At 46.2% G+C, this 22,719-nt stretch overlaps 1 long non-coding RNA gene across 2 annotated transcripts; it reads right to left on the bottom strand.

The window, feature by feature from the left end:
• Positions 1 to 365: 365 nt before the first annotated feature.
• Positions 366 to 2,741, bottom strand: LOC125523574. Of its 2 annotated transcripts, none has more exons than XR_007290294.1 (3): positions 2,470 to 2,741; positions 2,113 to 2,385; positions 366 to 1,643 (listed from the first exon to the last, which is right to left on the bottom strand). It is a non-coding gene; the product is annotated as an uncharacterized LOC125523574 (long non-coding RNA). The 2 variants fall into 2 exon arrangements; XR_007290295.1 differs by having other exon boundaries at positions 2,167 to 2,385; positions 2,470 to 2,738.
• Between the last annotated feature and the right edge of the window lie 19,978 nt (positions 2,742 to 22,719).

Below are 22,719 nucleotides of genomic sequence, written 5' to 3'. Positions count from 1 at the left end.
AAGATCATCTAGCAATCTAAAAGTTAGTCCTTCTTGAGTCACGCAAAATTACTTCTTTCTTGAATTCCTTCACTCCTCGTTGTAGCATTTCTTCGCAAACAATACATCCTCAGTGACAGGGGTGCATGGGGTTACTATAAGATGGACAACTACTTTAAGACAAGACGAGAAGTTTAGAATATGAATGGTAGATGAGAATTACGAGTATGATAGTAAGTGATCAAGAAGTGAAAATTAATCTTGTTCCTATGGCTTTTCCTAGTCCATTCTAAAGGTTACGACCTACAATCAACATGAGCTCTGATACCATCTGTAACGACCTAAACCTAATAAGATTCAATGTCTTTGTGCTCACTATGCAAGTCCCTGGATCGATAGCTAGCACACACGGTACAAGATGTAATATCAAGAATAAACCACATGTCATAATATTACATCATAGATCCAGAACTAAAATATTACATAACTGCGTAGCTCAAGGCTAGCTCATAACAAAAATACAGCAGAAAATCAAATAAAATCTTCAGGGAAACCATCAACACCACAGGCAAATGTCGAGTATAGTCATCGTATCACTCACTCGTCGTATAAAATCTACAGCATGAAACGTTGCAGCCACGAAGGGTCAATACTTTGAATGTATTGGCAAGTCACATAGGAAATGATATAACAGACCTACAACTATATGCAAGGTATATCAAGAGGATTGTGTAGTGGTTTTTTTTGCAGAAAGCTAGTTTTTCCCTGATAACTACATAATAAAATAGTCAAATTTTATTTATGTCTTGGTGCAATTGAATACATATGGTTGAATTAGGCAATCCAATACCAACCTATTCCCATTATTAAATTTCCCACACAAATTTTATTAAGGTATCATCTGTCAAGATCATCCAACAAATGTAATGGCATAGTGGCTCAAATTTGCTCATAACCAGGGGCACGACTAATCATGATTAGTTTTAATACTGTGTAGAGTATAGTACGCTTTACCCACTGGACCCAATCCGAAGATTGAGACTAAGTCTTTCAGAAGAGGTTCCCTTAACCACCTGACGGCCACATCCTACCTATATATATGCTACATCTGTCGACACTGCCTGGGCAAGGGTTCCAACAACTGATCAACTAAGACATAGCCCATATAGCTAGTGGCCGCACATGGAAGCTACTAGTCACTAAGTCTATCTGATCTTTTTGAACCTGGGTGGCATTCCACTTAGGGTGCACTCTCATGGGCGCATGGCCTTAGAAAAGGTGCAAGACCCCATGATGCCTTCCCTCAACACCAAGCAATACCACTTCCGCCCAGAGGTGAATTAAGTCCTTAATTACTACTCAATTTAGTTATATATATAATCCTCCATAAGCTCAATGAACACACGAACCAATCCCCGTCTACATAGCATAGCAAGAATACACTACCACGGTCTACAAATAAGGCCATACTAAGCTGAAACTCGGTAGCAATAACATACTACCATGATCTTCCTACACATGCATAATATGGTATTGTGATATATAACTACATGCATGAAAAAAGTAGGATGAAGGATGATCAAGGTGTAACTTGCCTGGTACGTTTGATGAAGTTCTTCGCACTCACAATTCCTGATGATTCTACTCGTCACGCTCCGAACAATCTATCGCAACGAAAGAACAAAAATAAATAACCATGCCGTATAGAAGAACCAAAAGAACAACAAAACAAATATGGCAAGGTGAGCAAGAATAACATATAGGCTTGTCGTTATAATATGGGTCTCGGTGGTGCTATAATGTGACAAGGTGAAGGAATGAACTCGAAAGAGTTAATGAACAACGAAATATTGCTTTATAAGCTTATATTTGATATAATACGAATCAGTGTCAAAGTGATGGGAAAACAACAGGCATGTTGTTGAACACAAAGCATATGACAGAGGCGTTCATTTGCAAAAGGAATTAAATGAATAGGAGCACCACAACTCAAATTATAATGAGATAAAGTTTGAATTGAATTTAAATTCAAACATGTCAAAAGTATTTGAAATTTGAAGTGTACTTGATATGAACACAAAGAATATGACATAAGTGTTCATAGACAAAAGGAATCAATTGGGAAGAACCTACTGTAGCATGCCACATGTCATCACGGGATTGGCCGTTCTGTGCGCGCGCGCTCACCAGAAACAGAGGAAGACGGCAGCGGCTTCGGGATCGGTCCTGGTGACTTCTCCTGCGCTCCTCCGGGCGGCAAAGAGGTCCGGAGGGTTAGGCTTGATGCGGCAGAGACAGTGGAGTGCTCGGTGGAGGCGTGCGCTTCCTCAAGCTGTCATGACGAGCAGAAGCTTCAGGAGCGGAACTCCGGCGAGATCAGTGTGGCTGGGGCTCGCATCAGAGGATCTACGAAGGGGGGAATATGGTCATGGAGAAGCGGCACATCCAGGAGATTGTGAGGATGAACAGAGGGGGAAGGGGGCGGCTTACTGACGACGACATCGACCGGAAAAGGGAGCTCGGGTAGCGAAGATGGGGTGCTCCGTTCGCTCGTAATCGAGTTCTACCTTGAGGGATTTGCACGGGAATCGCACGAGGGGAGCGAGAGGTATCTCTCGGTGTCCATGGGTTGGAGAGAGGGGTTCGGATCGCGCAGATCACGAGGAGCCTGATTCGGCGGCGATGGGCTCTGTCGTACGAGACAGGGAGATCGAGCAGAGGTGGAAGAAGGACGTGGGGTCGGGGTGTCGGTCAAACAGAGGAGGGAAGAGAGGCTGGCAAGTGGGCCAGGTGGGTGACGCCAGCGCTGATGCGCGAGTGGCAGTTGGGCCGGCCTGCTAGCGCTGCAGCTGCTACACTGCGGTTGGGCCTGAGCAGTTGCTGCCTCGCGCGCGGGCGATAGGTAGGGAATGGGCCAGTCGGCTGTTGGGTTAGAATAGGTTAGGGATAGGTTTTACTGCCTCCGTTCCAAAATACTTGTCGTGGTTTTAGGTCAAATTTATACTAAAATCACGACAAGTATTTTGGAACGGAGGGAGTATTATTTATGAAATTACAGAAATGGCTTTGGCTCCATATAAATGATCCAAATCCTTTCTTAAAAAATACCAGAACAACCACAAATACAAATATAGTTATATACAACATAGTGAACATTTTTCCAGTCCAAAACACTTATATAAAATAAATATAATATTTTCATAAACTTTAAATTTGACACTTATAAAATGTTCCATCAAATATTTTTAAACTCCAAAGAAGATTAAATAACATTCGAAGAATTTCCAGCTCTTTTACATTGAAGGAGTCATGTTACCTTCTCACGTATGATTTTTTTATTTAAGAGTTGGCATTGTTTCAAATATTGAAATCCAAATAAATGAATATTCAGTTGTTCTATTAATTTTTTTTGAGGAAGTTATGTCATCCTCTCTCATATCGAAGTTGAAACACTTTTGAATATTCTCAAGGTTCAAAATAAGATCGAAAAGAATATTCGGGAAATCCATTTTATTCCCTCTCGTTTGAATATTCAATACAACTCCAAAATTTTCAAATCCTAGTCAAAATTTACTAACAACAAGCAATGCAAGCAAGTTTCAAATTAATTCTATTTAAATAATTAACATTCCAAAATTTAGAATTTTGGGATGTTACATTTTACATACTTTTGGCAACAATTTATATGATTTTCTCGGACTAACAAATTGATCCAGTGGCCAGTGCTAGTTTCTGTTTGTTGCATGTTTTTTGTTTCGCAGAAAATCCATATCAAATGGAGTCCAAACGGGATAAAAACTTACGGAGATTTTTTTTGAAATATATGTGAATTTTGGGAAGTGGAATCAACGCGAGATGATGCCCGAGGGGCCCACAAGGGTGAGGGGCGCCCCCAAGGGTTAGGGCGCGCCCAGGTCCCTTGTGGTCACCCCGTAAGGCGGTTGGTGCCCTTCTTCTGGCGCAAGAAATCTAATATCCGGATAAAAATCATGTTAAAATTTCGGGAATTTAAGAAACGGTGAAAGGCCAAAATCAGGGAGCGCACAAACAGAAGGAAACAGAGAGAGAGAGAGATCCAATCTCGGAGGGGCTCCCGCTCCACCGCCACCATGGAAGCCAAGGACTAGAGGGGAAACCCTTCTCCCATCTAGGGGGAAGGTCAAGGAGGAAGAAGAAGAAGGGGGGGCTCTCCCCCCTCTATCCCAGTGGCGCCGGAACGCCGCCTCGGCCATCATTGTGACCGCGATCTACACCAACAACTTCGTCGCCGTCATCACCAACTCTCTCCCCCTCTATGCAGCGGTGTAAAACCCCTTATCCCTGCTGTAATCTCTACTTGAACATGGTGCTCAACTCCATATATTATTTCCCAATGATGTATGGCTATCCTATGATGTTTGAGTAGATCTGTTTTGTCCTATGGGTTCATTGATGATCGTGATTGGTTTGAGTTACATGTTCTATTATTGGTGATGTCCTTGAAGGAAATATGCCATAGAGGCAATAATAAAGTTTTTATTTATATTTCCTTATATCATGATAAATGTTTATTATTCATGCTAGAATTGTATTAACCGGAAACTTAGTACATGTGTGAATACATAGACAAACAGAGTGTCACTAGTATGCCTCTACTTGACTAGCTCGTTAATCAAAGATGGTTAAGTTTCCTAGCCATGGACAAGAGTTGTCATTTGATGAATGGGATCACATCATTAGAGAATGATGTGATTGACTTGACCCATCCGTTAGCTTAGCACTATGATCGTTTAGTTTGTTGCTATTGCTTTCTTCATAACTTATACATGTACCTATGACTATGAGATTATGCAACTCCCGAATACCGGAGGAACACTTAGTGTGCTATCAAACGTCACAACGTAACTGGGTGACTATAAAGATGCTCTAAAGTTGTCTCCGATGGTGTTTGTTGAGTTGGCATAGATCGAGATTAGGATTTGTCACTCCAATTGTTGGAGAGGTATCTCTAGGCCCTCTCGGTAATGCACATCACTATAAGCCTGGCAAGCAATGTGACTAATGAGCTAGTCACGGGATGATGCATTATGGAACGAGTAAAGAGACTTTCCGGTAACAAGATTGAACTAGGTATTGAGATACCGACGATCGAATCTCGGGCAAGTAACATACCGATGACAAAGAGAACAACGTATGTTGTTATGCGATTTGATCGATAAAGATCTTCGTAGAATATGTAGGAGCCAATATGAGCATCCAGGTTCCGCTATTGGTTATTGACCGGAAGTGAGTCTCGGTCATGTCTACATAGTTCTCGAACCCATAGGGTCCGCATGCTTAACGTTCAATGACGATCGGTATTATGAGTTTATGTGTTTTGGTGTACAGAAGGTAGTTTGGAGTCCCGGATGTGATCATGGACATGACAAGGAGTCTCGAAATGGTCGATACATAAAGATCGATATATTGGAAGGCTATGTTTGGACACCGAAATGGTTCCGAATGAGTTCGGGCATTTTCCGGAGTACCGGGAGGTTACTCGAACCCCCCGGGGAGTCAATGGGCCTTAATGGGCCCTAGTGGAGAAAGAGGGCAGCATGCAAGTGGTGGGGCGTGCCCCCCTAGGCCCAAACCGAATTGGTTTAGGGTTTGGGGGGTCGGCCCCCCTTTCCTTCTCTTCTCCTCCTCCTTCCTCCTTCTCCTAGTAGGAATAGGAAAGGGGGGCGCGCCTCCTCCTAGGCCGGCCCTCTCCTCCTCCCCCCTTTATATACGGGGGAGGGGGGCACCCATAGACACACAAGTTGATTGTTCAGCCGTGTACGGTGCCCCCCTCCACAAATTTCCACCTCAGTCATATCGTTGTAGAGCTTAGGCGAAGCCCTACGTCGGTAACTTCATCATCGTCGTCATCACGTCGTCGTGCTGACGAAACTCTCCCTCGACCTCAGCTGGATCTAGAGTTCGTGGGACATCACCGAGCTGAACGTGTGCAGATCGCGGAGGTGCCGTACCTTCAGTGCTAGGATTGGTCGGATCGTGAAGACATACGACTACATCAATCGCGTTGTCATAATGCTTCCGCTTACGGTCTACGAGGGTACGTGGACAACACTCTCCCCTCTTGTTGCTATGCATCACCTAGATGGATCTTGCGTGTGCGTAGATTTTTTTTGAAGTTACTGCGTTCCCCAACAGTGGTATCAGAGCCAGGTCTATGCGTAGATGTTATATGCACGAGTAGAACACAAAGGAGTTGTTGGTGTGGGTATATACATATTGCTTACCGTCACTAGTTGATTCTTGATTCAGCGGTATTGTTGGATGAAGCGGCTCAGACCGACATTACGCGTACACTTACGCAAGACTGGTTCTACCGACGTGCTTCGCACACAGGTGGCTAGTGGGTGCCTGTTTATCCAACTTTAGTTGAATCGGATTCAATGAATAGGGTTCTTTCTGAAGATCAAAAAACAATCACTATACTACGTTGTGGTTTTTGAAGCGTAGGTAAGAACGGTTCTTGCTAGAAGCCCGTAGGAGCCACGTAAAACTTGCAACAACAAAGTAGAGGACGTCTAACTTGTTTTTGCAGGACATGTTGTGATGTGATATGGTCAAGACGTGATGAGATATAAATTGTAGTATAAGATGATCATGTTTTGTTAAAGTTATCGGCCAGTGGCAAGAGCCATATTGTTGTCTCTTTATTGTATAAGATGCAAGCGCCATATAATTGCTTCACTTTATCATTATGCGATAGCAATAGTTGCAAAAGCAATAGTTGGCGAGACGACCATGTGATGACACGTTGATAGAGATCAAGATGATGGAGATCATGGTGTCATGACGGTGATGGTGAAGATCATGACGGTACTTTGGAGATGGAGATCAAAGGCACAAGATGATGATGGCCATATCATGTCACATATTTTGATTGCATGTGATGTTTATCTTTTATGCATCTTATTTTTGCTTAGTACGACAGTAGCATTATGAGATGACCCCTTATTAAAATTTCAAGGTATAAGTGTTCTCCCTGAGTATGCACCATTGCGACAGTTCGTCGTGCCGAGACACCACGTGATGATCGGGTGTGATAAGCTCTACGTTCACATACAATGGGTGCAAGCCAGTTTTGCACATGCAGAATACTCGGGTTAAACTTGACGAGTCTAGCATATGCAGATATGGCCTCGGAACACTGAGACCGAAAGGTCGAGCGTGAGTCATATAGTTGTTGGGGAACGTAGTAATTTCAAAAAATTCCTACGCACATGCAAGATCATGGTGATGCATAGCAACGGGAGGGGAGAGTGATGTCCACGTACCCTCGTAGACCGAAAGCGGAAGCGTCAGCACAACGCGGTTGATGTAGTCGTACGTCTTCACGGCCCGACTGATCAAGCACCGAAACTACGGCACCTTCGAGTTCTAGCACACGTTCAGCTCGATGACGATCCCCGGACTCTGATCCAGCAGAATGTCGGGGAAGAGTTCTGTTAGCATGATGGCATGGTGACGATCTTGATGTTCTACCGTCGCAGGGCTTTGCCTAAGCACCGCTACAATATTATCGAGGATTATGGTGGAGGGGGGCACCGCACACGGCTAAGAGATCAATGATCAATTTTTGTGTCTATGGGGTGCCCCATGCCCCCGTATATAAAGGAGAAAGGGGGAGGAGGTGCGGCCAGGCAAGGGGCGCACCAGGAGGAGTCCTACTCCCACCGGGAGTAGGACTCCCCCCTTTTCCATGTTGGACTAGGACTTGGGGGGGGGGAGGAGAGAGAGAGGGGAAAGGAAGGGGGGGGGGCACCCCCCCTCCTTGTCCAATTCGGACTTGGGGGGGAGGGGCGCGCGGCTGCCCCTTGGCCTCCTCTCTACTTCCTCCACTAGGCCCATTAAGGCCCGTTAGGTTACCGGGGGCTTCCGGTAACCTCCCGGTACTCCGGTGAAATGCCGATTTCACCCGGAACACTTCCAATGTCCAAACATAGGCTTCCAATATATCAATCTTCATGTCTCGACCATTTCGAGACTCCTCGTCATGTCCGTGGTCACATCCGGGACTCCAAACAACCTTCGGTACATCAAAACATATAAACTCATAATGAAACTGTCATCGTAACGTTAAGCGTGCGGACCCTACGGGTTCGAGAACAATGTAGACATGACCGAGACATGTCTCCGGTAAATAACCAATAGCGGAACCTGGATGCTCATATTGGCTCCTACATATTCTACAAAGATCTTTATCGGTCAGGTCGCATAACAACATACGTTGTTCCCTTTGTCATCGGTATGTTACTTGCCCGAGATTCGATCGTCGGTATCTTAATACCTAGTTCAATCTCGTTACCGGCAAGTCTCTTTACTCGTTCTGTAATACATCATCCCGCAACTAACTCATTAGCTGCAGTGCTTGCAAGGCTTAAGTGATGTGCATTACCGAGAGGGCCTAGAGATACCTCTCCGACAATCGGAGTGACAAATCCTAATCTCGAAATACGCCAACCCAACATGTACCTTTGGAGACACCTGTAGAGCACCTTTATAATCACCCAGTTACGTTGTGATGTTTGGTAGCACACAAAGTGTTCCTCTGGTAAATGGGAGTTGCATAATCTCATAGTCATAGGAACATGTATAAGTCATGAAGAAAGCAATAGCAACATACTAAACGATCAAGCGCTAAGCTAACAGAATGGGTCAAGTCAATCACATCATTCTCCTAATGATGTGATCACGTTAATCAAATGACAACTCATGTCTATGGCTAGGAAACATAACCATGTTTGATCAACGAGCTAGTCAAGTAGAGGCATACTAGTGACACTCTGTTTGTCTATGTATTCACACAAGTATTATGTTTCCGGTTAATACAATTCTAGCATGAATAATAAACATTTATCATGATATAAGGAAATAAATAATAACTTTATTATTGCCTCTAGGGCATATTTCCTTCAGTCTCCCACTTGCACTAGAGTCAATAATCTAGATTACACAGTAATGATTCTAACACCCATGGAGCCTTGGTGCTGATCATGTTTTGCTCGTGGAAGAGGCTTAGTCAGCGGGTCTGCAACATTCACATCCGTATGTATCTTGCAAATTTCTATGTCTCCCACTTGGACTAAATCCCAAATGGAATTGAAGCGTCTCTTGATGTGCTTGGTTCTCTTGTGAAATCTGGATTCCTTTGCCAAGGCAATTGCACCAGTATCGTCACAAAAGATTTTCATTGGACCCGATGCACTAGGTATGACACCTAGATCGGATATGAACTCCTTCATCTAGACTCCTTCATTTGCTGCTTCCGAAGTAGCTATGTACTCTGCTTCACATGTAGATCCCGCCACGATGCTTTGTTTAGAACTGCACCAACTGACAACTCCACCGTTTAATGTAAACACGTATCCGGTTTGCGATTTAGAATCGTCCGGATCAGTGTCAAAGCTTGCATCAACATAACCATTTACGATGAGCTCTTTGTCACCTCCATATACGAGAAACATATCCTTAGTCCTTTTCAGGTACTTCAGGATGTTCTTGACCGCTGTCCAGTGATCCACTCCTGGATTACTTTGGTACCTCCCTGCTAGACTTATAGCAAGGCACACATCAGGTCTGGTACATAGCATTGCATACATGATAGAGCCTATGGCTGAAGCATAGGGAACATCTTTCATTTTCTCTCTATCTTCTGTGGTGGTCGGACATTGAGTCTTACTCAACTTCACACCTTGTAACACAGGCAAGAACCCTTTCTTTGCTTGATTCATTTTGAACTTCTTCAAAACTTTGTCAAGGTATGTGCTTTTTGAAAATCGAATTAAGCGTCTTGATCTATCTCTATAGATCTTAATGCCCAATATGTAAGCAGCTTCACCGAGGTCTTTCATTCAAAAACTCTTATTCAAGTATCCCTTTATGCTATCCAGAAATTCTATATCATTTCCAATCAGTAATATGTCATCCACATATAATATCAGAAATGCTACAGAGCTCCCACTCACTTCTTGTAAATACTGGCTTCTCCAAAAGTCTTTATAAAACCAAATGCTTTGATCACACTATCAAAGCGTTTATTCCAACTCCGAGAGGCCTGCACCAGTCCATAAATGGATCGCTGGAGCTTGCACACTTTGTTAGCTCCCTTTGGATCGACAAAACCTTCCGGTTGTATCATATACAACTCTTCTTCTAGAAATCCATTCAGGAATGCAGTTTTGACATCCATCTGCCAAATTTCATAATCATAAAATGCGGCAATTGCTAACATGATTCGGACAGACTTAAGCATCGCTACGGGTGAGAAGGTCTCATCGTAGTCAATCCCTTGAACTTGTCGAAAACCTTTCGCAATAAGTCGAGCTTTGTAGACAGTAACATTACCGTCAGCGTCAGTCTTCTTCTTGAAGATCCATTTATTCTCAATTGCTTGCCGATCAACAGGCAAGTCAACCAAAGTCCACACTTTGTTCTCATACATGGATCCCATCTCAGATTTCATGGCTTCTAGCCATTTTGCGGAATCTGGCCTCACCATCGCTTCTTCATAGTTCGTAGGTTCATCATGATCTAGTAGCATGACTTCCAGAACAGGATTACCGTACCACTCTGGTGCGGATCTTACTCTGGTTGATCTACGAGGTTCGGTAGTAACTTGATCTGAAGTTTCATGATCATTATCATTAGCTTCCTCACTAATTGGTGTAGGTGTCACAGAATTCAGTTTCTGTGATGTACTACTTTCCAATAAGGGAGCAGGTATAGTTACCTCATCAAGTTCTACTTTCCTCGCACTCACTTCTTTCGAGAGAAACTCCTTCTCTAGAAAGGATCCATTCTTAGCAACGAATATCTTGCCTTCGGATCTGTGATAGAAGGTGTACCCAACAGTCTCCTTTGGGTATCCTATGAAGACACATTTCTCCAATTTGGGTTTGAGCTTATCAGGTTGAAACTTTTTCACATAAGCATCGCAGCCCCAAACTTTCAGAAACGACAACTTTGGTTTCTTGCCAAACCACAGTTCATAAGGCGTCATCGCAACGGATTTTGATGGTGCCCTATTTAACGTGAATGCGGCCGTCTCTAAAGCATAACCCCAAAATGATAGCGGTAAATCTGTAAGAGACATCATAGATCGCACCATATCTAGTAAAGTACGATTACGACGTTCGGACACACCATTACGCTGTGGTGTTCCGGGTGGCGTGAGTTGCGAAACTATTCCGCATTGTTTCAAATGTAGACCAAACTCGTAACTCAAATATTCTCCTCCACGATCAGATCGTAGAAACTTTATTTTCTTGTTACGATGATTTTCAACTTCACTCTGAAATTCTTTGAACTTTTCAAATGTTTCAGACTTATGCTTCAATAAGTAGATATACCCATATCTGCTTAAATCATCTGTGAAGGTGAGAAAATAACAATATCCGCCACGAGCCTCAACATTCATCGGACCACACACATCTGTATGTATGATTTCCAACAAATCTGTTGCTCTCTCCATAGTACCGGAGAACGATGTTTTAGTCATCTTGCCCATGAGGCACGGTTCGCAAGTACCAAGTGATTCATAATCAAGTGGTTCCAAAAGTCCATCAGTATGGAGTTTCTTCATGCACTTTACACTGATATGACCTAAACGGCAGTGCCACAAATAAGTTGCACTATCATTATCAACTCTGCATCTTTTGGTTTCAACATTATGAATATGTGTATCACTACTATCGAGATTCATCAAAAATAGACCACTCTTCAAGGGTGCATGACCATAAAAGATATTACTCATATAAATAGAACAACCATTATTCTCTGATTTAAATGAATAACCGTCTCGCATCAAACAAGATCCAGATATAATGTTCATGCTTAACGCTGGCACCAAATAACAATTATCTAGGTCTAATACTAATCCCGAAGGTAGATGTAGAGGTAGCGTGCCGACCGCGATCACATCGACTTTGGAACCATTTCCCACGCGCATCGTCACCTCGTCCTTCGCCAGTGTTCGCTTAATCCGTAGTCCCTGTTTCGAGTTGCAAATGTTAGCAACGGAACCAATATCAAATACCCAGGTGCTACTGCGAGCTCTAGTAAGGTACACATCAATAACATGTATATCACATATACCTTTGTTCACCTTGCCATCCTTCTTATCTGCCAAATACTTGGGGCAGTTCCGCTTCCAGTGACCAGTCTGCTTGTAGTAGAAGCACTCAGTTTCAGGCTTAGGTCCAGATTTGGGTTTCTTCTCCTGAGCAGCAACTTGCTTGCTGTTCTTCTTGAAGTTCCCCTTCTTCTTCCCTTTGCCCTTTTTCTTGAAACTAGTGGTCTTGTTGACCATCAACACTTGATGCCCCTTCTTGATTTCTACCTCCGCAGCCTTTAGCATTGCGAAAAGCTCAGGAATTGTCTTGTTCATCCCTTGCATATTATAGTTCATCGCGAAGCTCTTGTAGCTTGGTGGCAGTGATTGGAGAATTCTGTCAATGATGCTATCATCCGGAAGATTAACTCCTAGTTGAATCAAGTGATTATGATACCGAGACATTTTGAGTATATGCTCACTGACAGAACTGTTCTCCTCCATCTTGCAGCTATAGAACTTATTGGAGACTTCATATCTCTCAATCCGGGCATTTGCTTGAAATATTAACTTCAACTCCTGGAACATCTCATATGCTCCATGACGTTCAAAACGTCGTTGAAGACCCGGTTCTAAGCCGTAAAGCATGGCACACTGAACTATCGAGTAGTCATCAGCTTTGCTCTGCCAGACGTTCATAACATCTGGTGTTGCTCCAGCAGTAGGTGAGGGAGTCCTGGATTAGGGGGTCTCCGGACAGCTGGACTATTTCCTTTGGCCGGACTATTGGACTATGAAGATACAAGATTGAAGACTTCGTCTCGTGTCCAGATGGGACTCTACTTGGCGTGGAAGGCAAGCTAGGCAGTATGGATATGGATATCTCCTCCTTTTGTAACCGACCTTGTGTAACCCTAACCCTCTCCGGTGTCTATATAAACCGGAGGGTTTTAGTCCGTAGGACACAACTACAACATACAATCATACCATAGGCTAGCTTCTAGGGTTTAGCCTCTCTGATCTCGTGGTAGATCTACTCTTGTACTACCCATATCATCAATATTAATCAAGCAGGACGTAGGGTTTTACCTCCATCAAGAGGGCCTGAACCTGGGTAAAACATCGTGTCCCCTGCCTCCTGTTACCATCCGCCTTAGACGCATAGTTCGGGACCCCCTACCCAAGATCCACTGATTTTGACACCGACATTGGTGCTTTCATTGAGAGTTCCTCTGTGTCGTCGCCGTCAGGCTTGATGGCTCCTACTATCATCGATAGCGATGCAGTCCAGGGTGAGACTTTCCTCCCTGGACAGAGCTTTGTGTTCGGCGGCTTTGCACCGCGGGCCAATTCGCTTGGCCATCTGGAGCAGATTGAAAGCTACGCCCCTGGCCACCAGGTCAGGTTTGGAAGCTTAAACTACACGGCCGATGTCCGCGGAGACTTGATCTTTGACGGATTCGAGCCTCTGCCTTGTGCGTCACGCGGTCACGATGAGTATGATTTAGCTCTACCATCAGACAGTGTTCAGGAAATCGCACCGGCAGCCGCTCCGACCCTCAATTCAGAGCCTGTTGTGCCGTCCGTGGACGGGTGGATGGACCCCACCACGGAGGCCTTACCCTCAGCGGCGATCGAGCCGAACATCGACCCTACCTTGCACGAGAGCCGTATTGTTAAACTGCCGAATCTTTCTCCGGCCACGGACTCCGAACCGCCTGCACCCGATCCTATTGAATCCAATTGGGCGCTAATCATGGAGTTTACCTCCGCGGATATTTTTCAGCACTCGCCCCTTGGCGACATACTGAACACATTAATGTCCCTCTCCTTGTCAGGAGGATCCTGGCCGAACTATGTCCGGCAGGATTGGGATGCGGATGACGAAGAAATTCGCCGCCCACCCACCACCCACTTAGTAGCCACTGTCGATGACTTAACCAACATGCTCGACCTCGACTCCGAAGACATCAACGGTATGGACGACGATGCAGGAGATGAACAGGAACCACTGCCCACAGGGCACTGGACGCCCACTTCATCACATGACGTATACATGGTGAACACACCAAAAGAAAACGACGATGAGGAACGGAAGGACGCAAAGAAGGGTTGTCCCCTCGAGAAGCAGTCAAAGCAGCGGCATAAGTGCCGCTCCAAATCCTGCCTCGACAGAAACAATGATCATATAGACCCAGCGTTAGAGCAGGGTGAACCATCGCTGGATCACGACAATACGGAGAATCAAACCGAACAACCTGACTCTGTCAAAGATAATAGTCCGGACGACCTCACACCGGACAGACACCCAGAGCAACAGAATGCCCGTCAAAGGCTTGTTGCCATCGTGAGGAGTCTAAAAAAGCAGAAGCAAAGACTCAAGGATGCACAAGACACACTCGGAATCAGATGGAGCAAAGTACTCAACGCAGCAGCGAAGTACGGCGGCAATCGCCCCACCAAGAGCTACCCGAAGCGGAAGTTGCTACCCGAATTCGATGAGGAGGCCTTAGATGCCCCGCAACCAAAAATCGAAACTGCCGCCTGGCCGGATAGACGTCCTCACGGCCAACATAGAGCGGCAAACAACGCCACACATAAGCCAATACGCGATCCACGCGAGGGCTCGCATCCAAAGGACAGCGCAACCAGATCCATCTATGGACCACGCAAGCGCGCTCCAGCATACGATGCAACACAACAAACATCCGAACAACGCAGTACACCCAGATATAGGGGTGCCGCACACTCCCTATGTTTCACCGATGAGGTGTTGGACCATGAATTTCCAAAGGGATTCAAACCCGTAAACATAGAGGCATACGACGGAACAACAAACCCTGGGGTCTGGATTGAGGACTATATCCTCCATATCCTTATGGCTCGAGGAGATGATCTCCACGCCATCAAGTACTTACCCCTCAAGCTCAAAGGGCCAGCTCGGCACTGGCTTAAAAGCCTCCCCGAAAACTCCATTGGAAGCTGGGTAGAGCTCGAAGACGCTTTTCGGGCAAATTTTCAAGGGACTTATGTCCGACCCCCGGATGCGGACGATTTGAGTCATATAACTCAACAGCCCGGCGAGTTATCCCGAAAGCTTTGGAACAGGTTTCTTACTAAAAATAACCAAATAGTTGACTGTCCGGACGCCGAAGCCTTGGCAGCTTTTAAGCATAGCGTCCGCGACGAATGGCTTGCCAGACACCTCGGCAATGAAAAGCCGAGAACAATGGCAGCGTTAACAAGCCTCATGACCCGCTTTTGCGCAGGTGAGGACAGCTGGCTAGCCAGGTGCAACACCAACAACCCAAGTACATCCGAAGTTAGAGATGAAAACGGGAAATCATGACGCAACAAAAATAATAAGCGCCGGAATAAAGAAGACAACCCGAGGAGCACGGCGGTAAACGCCGGATTCAGAAGCTCTCAGCCAGGTCAGCAAAAGCCGCCCTCTAAAGGCGCCAGAGATGACCTGTCCAGCCTCAACAAAATTCTAGACCAAATATGTCAGATCCATAGCACCCCTGGTAAACCCGCTAATCATACCCACAGAGAATGTTGGGTCTTCAAGCAGTCCGGCAAGCTCAACGCCGTACACAAGGGGGAGGATACACCAAGCGAAGACGAGGATGAGCCTCTCAAGCAAGACACTGGGGAACAAAAGAAATTTCCACCAGAAGTCAAAACAGTAAACGTGTTACACGTGATCAAGGGGAGAAACAAAGCGGCACTCCCAGATAAATATGCCCAAGGGCCTATCACCGCGGAGTCCTGCCACTGGTCGTTTCAACCGATCACTTTTGACCATCGGGATTACTCAGCAAGTATCCAGCGTGCAGGAAGGGCTGCCTTGGTATTAGACCCAATAATTGACGGATACCACTTCACACGAGTCCTGATGGACGGTGGCAGCAGTCTAAACCTGATATATCAGGACACAGTCCGCAAAATGGGGATAGACCCAACAAAAATTTGCCTCAGCAATACTACCGTTAAAGGAGTAACGCCAGGCCCAGGGGCTCATTGCACGGGCTCCCTGCTACTAGAAGTTATATTCGGCTTCCCCAATAACTTCCATAGCGAAAACTTAACCTTCCACATTGCTCCGTTCCAAAGTGGCTATCAAGCACTACTTGGACGCGAAGCTTTCGCTCGCTTTAATGCAATACCGCATTACGCTTCCCTCACGCTTAAGATGCCCGGTCCCCGTGGCATCATTACAGTAAATGGAAATATTGAGAGATCCCTGCGCACCAAGGCGGGTGTGGCTGCCTCGGCAGCAGCACACTAAAACGGCCTCACCAACTAAAGTATTCAATAGGTCATCAAGACCATGGACACGGTTAGACGAGTCCGGCGCAGCTATATGAAATTCGTACAGGTTTGATGGCCACACCCTATCACAAACACAAGGGGCTCAACGCGCGCAGACAAGTGGCAATTTTTACTCATCTTGAAATTTACATGGTTTCTTTAAAACCTATTCCCTCCGTTCCAAATTACTCGTCGCAGAAATGGATGTATCTAGAACTAAAATACATCTAAATACATCCATACCTGCGACAAGTAATTCGGAACGGAGGGAGTACCTTTTTGCACGACAACTTTTCACCTAAGTTCCTCTCTTTTACAGATGACCACCGTGCTACACCCGTCCAGGATACGGCACAACAGAGACACATGCGCAGATGTGCAGCAGGGACCCGTCCCAAGGATTCTTTTTAGATTAAGACCCTGCGTCAACCTTTTTTACTGTCTCTTATTGATACACATCCCTCGGATTCTCAGTAAAATTGAGAAGGATGCTGGCGTCTTGGCATGTGGCCACGTCAGAATAATGCACGTACCTGGACACCAGGGGCTTCTTACAAAGGGCTGTTTAGGCCCGGTTTATACCATAAAGACCGAATACCTTAGGGAGTGTTCGGCGTCGCGAGTTTGGCCTTATATGCATCAGCTCCGAATCATGTCTTTGGTCAAATGTTGGGTTTGCCCGGCTCCTATGTTTTGGTACCTTACGTTCCGCTCTATCGGCTAAGGTAGCACTAGGAGAACTACTGCGATTGTGCCCCGGGTCATCCGGACGAGCACCTCAGTAGAGAAAGTCGAAAACTGACTGTCATGATATAGCGTGAGACTGGTCAACCACTCGATGACCTATTGGAATGTTAGAATTCCTCTGCCTTAACGAAGGGCCGTTTCCCGGCCAGGCATGTACGCGCCCCGAATTCAGGAGAGTGTGGAGCCACCAGGGGCTATATAGTAGCCACACCGTCAAACTCCTATGGCTAAGTGAAAGTGTTAAAGCATTATAGTCCGGTTGCCTCGTTCGCTGCGCTATCACCTCCTTAATAGGACCAAGACGTTGGGTTAAGTGTGAACACGCGTCTTCTGTGAACACCTCTGCATTATATGCGTGGGGGCTGAAGCCGACGACTGTAATCTTTCAGGTTATACACATGTATACATAAACGGCCGCACATGAGGCATCGTATTACTTTCAGGCAAAAGTATAAACACAGCCTTAATAAATTTCATAAAAACATTGTGTTTATAATGGGAATACATGTCACTCAAACATAATATTCTTCGAGCACTGGGCCTCTATCAAATGAGCACCCTCAAGAACCTCTTCGAAATTGTGCTCGGCAGCCACTCGGCCTATGGCCGAACCCTGCGCCGCAACAGTGGTAGCATCCATCTCCGCCCAATATGCTTTCTCGGCTTTCAACTCTTCGGTCGCCTTCAAAGCAGCCGCATTACTAATCCTTGCTTGTTCTTTGGCTCGGGCAAGTTCCGCCCGCAGGGTTTCCACGGTGGCAGCTCCATCTGCAGTCACAACATATTAAAGATACTGGCATCATGCTGCTCTTACTATGTGGCATTCACCAGAAAATACTACTTACCCCGTGCCTCGTCAAGCGTCTTGTTAACAAGCTCGATGTCGGCATCCGCCGCATCCAGTTGCCGCTTCAGTTCGGCAACTCATGAGTCCGGCTAGCCACCGGAGCTCCCACTACCTGCACATTAAAGCGGTATGGTTATGGCTTGGGACTACGATCCTCTGTTTGCCGCCGTTCTCGGTGACAACCAGAGTCTCAGGGGCTACTATCTACACAGGGCACACCTAAAAATGTGCGGTACCATCACAAATGTACATCATTTTACGTACCTCAAAGCCCGTCAGTAGACTCATAAAGGCATCATGCAACCCGCTTTCGGCGGATGAAATCCTTTCCATCACCGTACCCATCAATGTACGGTGTTCTTCTGAGATGGTCGCTCGCTCCAATAGCTCTCTCAGTACGTCCGACCGCATACCAGACGGTGCCGGACTCTTCTGTTTGCTCTCTTTGAGAGCCGGACACTGGGGACTTCCGGTGACTATAGGATTATCTTCTGGCCTCACCGGATCCGGAGAGGTCCTCCGTGAAGACACTTCAAGGTCGCCCGCTTCTTGAGCGGAGGAGTCTAGGGGAGGCGTTTCGCTCTCCATCATCTCCGGAAGAAGATCCCCCGAAAACGAGCTCTGCTGAGAAGGGCTAAGATCCGAACTGCAAGATAAATACTTCGGTTATTTTCCTCAGAGGTAAGGTAATATATATTCGCTATTAAAGTACTTTTTAATTACTTACAGCTCATTAGAGGGCTGATCCCCGCGCGGACTTTGTGCGGCAAGAGCACCCTCCAAGGCAGGACCCTCTGGTGGAGATTTCTTCTCCCGCTTGGAAACCTTGGTTTCCGGATCTTCAGAGGTAGTCCTCTTCCTTCCCCAGGGGTGAGAGAATGTCCGATTCCTCCCCTCGGTTATCCTCCCTCACGGAGGCGCTCGTTCCCTCGGTCGGAATAGGTAGCGGTGGAGGCCCGCTTTTGCCCTCATTATTCCCCCCTTTGTCTTCCTTTGAGGGCTCCAGGCAAGGTGCTAGCTCGAGCATCTTTTCCAGTACCGGATTTTCCAAACCCTCAGAAAGGGGGGCCGAACACAGAATCATCTTCGCCTTTGTTATCCAGTCCTGGTCAAAGAGCGATTTCTTAGAATAACGTCATGATAAATGAAGGACGGTGTGTTCGGCTAGAGGATAACTTACTTGGTCGGCGGTGCGGTTGCTGCTCAGGCCCGCGTCCTCGGTAGTGTCCGGACACTCTATATGGGGTCCGAAGAATGATTTATACATCTCCTCGTGCATCAGGCCGAGGAAATTCTGGATAGCACGCGGTCCTTCTGGGTTGAACTCCCACATGCGAAGGGGCCGTCGTTTGCATGGCTGGATTCGTCGAACCAGCATGACTTGCATTACCATAATCAAACTAAAATCTCCTTCAAGAGATTTTGAATGAGGCTTTGCAGTACAGGCACGTACTTGGTGGGACCCCAGCTCAGCCCTTTGCTAATCCATGACATCAGTTGTGGTGGGGGGCCTGAGCGGAAAGTAGGGGCAGCCACCCACTTGGCACTTCTGGGAGTTGTGATGTAAAACCACTCCCGTTGCCATAATCCGGACACCTCTGGAATAGAACCCTTTGGCCATGGAGCTCCAGCAATCTTTCCTATTAATGCGCCTCCGCACGTTGCGTGCTGCCCCTCGACCATCTTCGGCTTCACATCAAAGATCTTGAGCCACAGGCCGAAGTGAGGGGTAATGCGGAGGAAGGCCTCACATATGACAAAAAATGCCGAGATATGGAGAAAGGAGTCCGGGGCTAGATCATGGAAATCTAGCCCGTAATAAAACATCAACCCCCTAACGAAGGGATCCAGAGTGAGGCCTAGACCTCGGAGGAAGTGAGAGATGAACACGACGTCTTCGTTGGGTTCGGGAGTAGGGACGACCTGCCCTCGGGCAGGCAGCCGATGCGGAACCTCGGCGGTCAGGTATCTGGCCTCCCTCAATTTCTTGATGTCTTCTTCCGTAACGGAGGAGGGCATCCACCGGCCTTGAAGGCTAGATCCGGACATGATTGAAGATCCGGAGCACCTGACCTGGGCTTTGGGTGTTAGAGCTTGAGGCGGGGGAAGGATTCGATTGAGCATGGGAGGAAAAAAAGTAAAAGCCTTGTCCCTTTATAAAGAGGGTGAATATCAAGCGTCCTCTCCGTAGCCGTTTGGGACTTGCCTGTAACCTAGGAGTCCTAGACACGGTTGGGTTACCCACGACCGTATTGATGAGAATCTCGTAATTAGGGGAACACAATCTCTGCTTTGACAAGATGTGTCAAAAACTGCCTCGCGTTATGTGCGGGGCTAGTTAAAGGAAATGGTTCGAATAATCACTGGGCCATGACATAATGTCGTGTTGCCAAAACAAGTCAGCAAATTAGTTTTGCGAAAATATTATTCTCTCTACGGTGGTACGTGGAATTTATTTTGCAGGGCCGGGCACTATCCTTGTATTCAAATTCTTCCGTGATGTATTCGGAGGAGGAACCCGCCTTGCAATGCCGAAGACAATACTGCGCGCCGGACTCATCGTCATTGAAAGCCTGGTTCAGGGGCTACCGAGGGAGTCCTGGATTAGGGGGTCTCCGGACAGCCGGACTATTTCCTTTGGCCGGACTGTTGGACTATGAAGATACAAGATTGAAGACTTCGTCTCGTGTCCGGATGGGACTCTACTTGGCGTGGAAGGCAAGCTAGGCAGTACGGATATGGATATCTTCTCCTTTTATAACCGACCTTGTGTAACCCTAACCCTCTCCGGTGTCTATATAAACCGGAGGGTTTTAGTCCGTAGGACACAAGTACAACATACAATCATACCATAGGCTAGCTTCTAGGGTTTAGCCTCTCTGATCTCGTGGTAGATCTACTCTTGTACTACCCATATCATCAATATTAATCAACCAGGACGTAGGGTTTTACCTCCATCAAGAGGGCCCGAACCTGTGTAAAACATCGTGTCCCCTGCCTCCTGTTACCATCCGGGCTAGACGCACAGTTCGGGACCCCCTACCCGAGATCCGCCGGTTTTGACACCGACAGCAGGCCTAGCACCCAGCGGTGCTTCCGAGACGTAATTCTTATGTGCAGCAATGAGGATAATCCTCAAGTTACGGACCCAGTCCGTGTAATTGCTACCATCATCTTTCAACTTTGCTTTCTCAAGGAACGCATTAAAATTCAATGGAACAACAGCACGGGCCATCTATCTACAATCAAACATAAACAAGCAAGATACTATCAGGTACTAAGTTCATGATAAATTTAAGTTCAATTAATCATATTACTTAAGAACTCCCACTTAGAAAGACATCCCTCTAATCCTCTAAGTGATCACGTGATCCAAATCAACTAAACCATAACCGATCATCACGTGAAATGGAGTAGCTTTCAATGGTGAACATCAATATGTTGATCATATCTACTATATGGTTCACGCTCGACCTTTCGGTCTCAGTGTTCCGAGGCCATATCTGCATATGCTAGGCTCGTCAAGTTTAACCTGAGTATTCTGTGTGTGCAAAACTGGCTTGCACCCATTGTAGATGGACTTAGAGCTTATCACACCCGATCATCACGTGGTGTCTGGGACGATGAACTTTGGCAACGGTGCATACTTAGGGAGAACACTTTTATCTTGAAATTTAGTGAGAGATCATCTTATAATGCTACCGTTAATCAAAGCAAGATAAGATGCATAAAAGATAAACATCACATGCAATAAATATAAGTGATAAACATCATCATCTTGTGCTTGTGATCTCCATCTCTGAAGCACCGTTATGATCACTATCGTCACCGGCGCGAAACCTTGATCTCCATTGTAGCATCGTTGTCATCTCGCCAATCTTATGCTTCTACGACTATCGCTACCGCTTAGTGATAAAGTAAAGCTTTACAGGGCGATTGCATTGCATACAATAAAGCGACAACCATATGGCTCCTGCCAGTTGCCGATAACTTGGTTACAAAACATGATCATCTCATACAATAAAATTTAGCATCATGTCTTGACCATATCACATCACAACATGCCCTGTAAAAACAAGTTAGACGTCCTCTACTTTGTTGTTGCAAGTTTTACGTGGCTGCTACGTGCTTAGAAAGAACAGTTCTTACCTACGCATCAAAACCACAACGATAGTTTGTCAAGTTGGTGCTGTTTTAACCTTCCAAGGACCGGGCATAGCCACACTCGGTTCAACTAAAGTTGGAGAAACTGACACCCGCCGGCCACCTGTGTGCAAAGCACGTTGGTAGAACCAGTCTCGCGTAAGCGTACGGATAATGTCGGTCCGGGCCGCTTCATCCAACAATACCGCCGAACCAAAGTATGACATGCTGGTAAGCAGTATGACTTACATCGCCCACAACTCACTTGTGTTCTACTCGTGCATATAACATCAATGCATAAAACCTGGCTCGGATGCCACTGTTGGGGAACGTAGTAATTTCAAAAAATTTCCTACGCACACACAAGATCATGGTGATGCATAGCAACGAGAGGGGAGAGTGATGTCCACGTACCCTCATAGACCGAAAGCGGAAGCGTTAGCACAACGCGGTTGATGTAGTCGTACGTCTTCACTGCCCGACCGATCAAGCACCGAAACTACGACACCTCCGAGTTCTAGCACACGTTCAGCTCGATGACGATCCCCGGACTCCGATCCAGCAGAATGTCGGGGAAGAGTTCCGTCAGCACGATGGCGTGGTGACG

This window comes from Triticum urartu, chromosome 7 (genome assembly GCF_003073215.2).
Source record: "Triticum urartu cultivar G1812 chromosome 7, Tu2.1, whole genome shotgun sequence".
NCBI classification, from domain to species: Eukaryota; Viridiplantae; Streptophyta; class Magnoliopsida; order Poales; family Poaceae; genus Triticum; species Triticum urartu.
This window is presented reverse-complemented; position numbering and strand designations above follow the sequence as displayed.